The sequence below is a fragment of the Cupressus sempervirens genome, chromosome 6 (genome assembly GCF_028749045.1).
Source record: "Cupressus sempervirens isolate cs-2001-9-10 chromosome 6, ASM2874904v1, whole genome shotgun sequence".
Lineage (NCBI taxonomy): Eukaryota > Viridiplantae > Streptophyta > Pinopsida > Cupressales > Cupressaceae > Cupressus > Cupressus sempervirens.
In genome coordinates this window covers 702,310,837-702,314,101 of record NC_143123.1, presented here as the reverse complement: position 1 = coordinate 702,314,101, position 3,265 = coordinate 702,310,837, and the positions used below count along the sequence as shown (strand labels likewise).

Below are 3,265 nucleotides of genomic sequence, written 5' to 3'. Positions count from 1 at the left end.
TCCAACGTTTTCATAAAAATAATGTAAACTATAAACGAGATCTATCAAGGACTACACTTGAGAACTTTCACCAACACAATGCTAATTCAACCATCCACAAATACTCACATCATACCATGAAAGTAATCATAGATGAATCAACACTTTAACAATCCAAATTCCTTGGAGAGAGAACGCTAAATGTACTTCCTTTTATTTCTTGCACCAAGAAAGAAAGGAATAACTGATTACACAAAAACAACAATTGTACACACTTTCCAAAAATTGCTTTATGATTAGAGCATCAGTGTTCCCTGTATCCAAGTCCAAAAAGTCCCTTATTACATTGAGATTTAGGAATTTATAACCAATCTAGAACAACCAACTTTTTGGGTTCGTAACTACCCAGAAAATTAGAGTTTGGACTACTTGGAGATGGTTCATAACCAACTCTAACCTTTAAAGTTTTAACTACAGTTAGAAAAACCAAAACCAGAGTTAACTCTAAAGTTGACATTTTTACCAAAATACATCAATAAAATTCTAAGACAACTTTAGACAAAAATACTTCTAACTTTTAATTCCTTGAACTTGTTCCTTGATCTATGGCATTCATGCAACTTCATCAAAATCTTAACTTCACTTTAAAGGATCCAACTCTTATATGCTACAGAAGCATTCCATCGAACAATTCTCTTGCTATATGTATGGTTTTGCTTCCTTTGGAGAAACCATCTTCTCAACATCCCTTGAAAGCATTCTGGTAATCTACCAATCAAGAGGGCATGGAGGATGACACCAGTTGCCCATACATCCACCTTCTCCGTATATTTCCCTACTAAAACTTTAGGGGCAACATACACTGGATTTCCTGTCAAACCTGATAAATTTGGGCCATTTGCAGCATGCAGAGACATGCCAAAATTAGGCAATTTCATTTGTCCATCACTTGTGAGAAGAATGTTCTCAGGTTTTATATCCCTATGAACAACTCCCATCTCATGGCAGTGTAGAATTACACTGAGAAACTGTTTGATGAATTGTGTGGCTTCTCTCTTAGAATAAAATTTCTTTTTGAAATAACCAACCAAACATCCTCCAGAGAAAACCTCTATTACAAGATACAAAGAGTTTGTATCTTCATACACTAAATGTAGTGTTACGATATTGGGGTGACCAGATTGATGCTGCATAATCTCCACTTCTTTGTAAACATTTGTGGACAATCTTGGGACATAGTCTTTCATGCTATATCTTCTCCTGTGACTCTGTTCTTGCACATGTTTTGTTAGGTTAAATTTCCCAACAAGGCCAATAGAAACCACCTTCCAACAAAGACTTTGTCATATAAGTTATCAATGTACAAACATAGAGCATGTGCAACACGATGTATTCTTTGGTAAGCTTGAAGTTGTATCCAATTTTTCAGTAAACTATACCCAGGATGCTCTGTCTACAATGTGATTCCTCAAATGCAGATAGTTTCAAGATACTACTTGCACTGCCTGCTTCAAAAATTTTCTTTTGACAAGAGTTTTACAATTAATTTCTTGAGCCTCTTTGCACCTGGACCGGGCTTAAGAACACTTTTATCACCCATGACTAAACATGGATCGTTTCCATTATCTCTATTTCCTACACACCACCCACCAGGAGCAAAAACTACAATTTCTTTGACCCAGTAGTTCACTATCTATTTTATCAAGAACTGGATCATCACCATCAAACTTCCTTGCAAAAAGGAGCAAAGCTTCCATTCATCTTTATAAAATCACTCAGGACAAGAGAATGGGGATACTGTTTTGGCGGAGTATCCCAAGATATATAGTGTATCCCAAGATATATAGTGTAAGTCATGATTGACAGTGGTGTTCTGAAACTTTGAGCATTGCAAATAACCGTGTGAAAATATCCCTCTGGGGAAGAAATAAAATTTGCATAGTACATAAAAACTATATGAGGAAGATTATCCCAACCCCATACACAGAATTCAATGAATTCTCTTGATAGTGCCATCCAAGCAAAGCCTGTAAATAATTTAAATGTTGTGGGCACACCTCTTCTCTTGGTAACCTAGAAAACATCCGACAAGCCAAGAACTATAATAATTTGTCTAGCAAGTTGGTGCTCTTTCCAACCAATGTTACTGGTGTGCTCAATAAAATTAAGATATCTTGGCAAATAGGAAAATGTATGAAGTAGACCATCTTGCATTACAATTGGATAATCTGAAGCGTTGAGATTAATAAACCAATCCCATTCAGAGCCTTTCCTCAAAAGAATTGTTGTGGCGTGGAGTTAAGGGCATTATGTCAAACAGATAGTAGGCACCTTTAGAAATATATGCTTCTTCCCTAAGGGTGCAGTTGCCTCTTTTGTTTGGCTTCTGAATCGTCCTCAAATGTTCTGCCCACGTATTGTTCCACGACTTGTACTGGTGGCTTAGGCAAACAGATCACGTGCCTTCAACAATTTGTGGGCTGGTCTAAAGTCTTTGTTAGTAGTTTAGAAACAACTAGTTTAATCAAGCCATCAAATGCCACTATCCATATTATTTCGTATTTCCATGTGCCACCGTGGCAGGAATCTTTTTCCATCAAGCCACCTGTTTGAGCTTGAATTACTCGGTGGATTTCTCCTCCGTGTTGCTTGTTCCTGCCAAGATGAGAATTACCACACAGTTAGTCATGTCTTCTCCTTTATTGCATTAGGAATGGTATTCACATTGACATTTCACCCCCTTCTTGTTTCAGACCTTCAGAGCACCATCAATGGCAACCTCTGTACTAATTTACGTCAATTTTAATTTCTCAAGGTTACCATGAACTTTCATATGTCCATTAAAGAACCCTTCCACTTGCGAACCCCACCTGCAAATCTTGCATAAATGCTTCAAATTTCTCACTGCTTTAATCTATTCTCTTCCACTTAATTTCCCATTTTGAAGAGGCATTGCATAATTCTGTTCACTGCCAGAATCTACCCTGTCCAACTAAGAGAGTTGTTGTTGCTTCTCCACAAACATTTCAATGGTCTTGACATTCTATGAATCCATGAATTAGCATAGGGAAAGCATAGTATCTAAATTTGTTGAGATCTGTAGTGCATTAAAATGACAATATAGAAATTTCATTTTTGCATACCCTGCCACCATTGTGCTCTATGCTCATCAACTACCCTCGTTTATACAAAGAAGCTCTCATGTTTGCTTGAATGTACACACTTTGGTTCTTGTTTTGATTTTTGGTACGGGTTAAGATTAGGGCAAAAAGTTGGAGTACGGGGA

The 3,265-nt window shown here is 37.1% G+C and overlaps 2 pseudogenes; both read right to left on the bottom strand.

Annotated features, from left to right (window-relative positions):
- Window positions 1–623: 623 nt before the first annotated feature.
- On the bottom strand, window positions 624–1,226 carry LOC149554210 (serine/threonine-protein kinase PEPKR2 pseudogene; annotated as a pseudogene).
- A 263-nt stretch (window positions 1,227–1,489) lies between these two features.
- On the bottom strand, window positions 1,490–2,274 carry LOC149554209 (beta-glucuronosyltransferase GlcAT14A pseudogene; annotated as a pseudogene).
- Window positions 2,275–3,265: the final 991 nt, after the last annotated feature.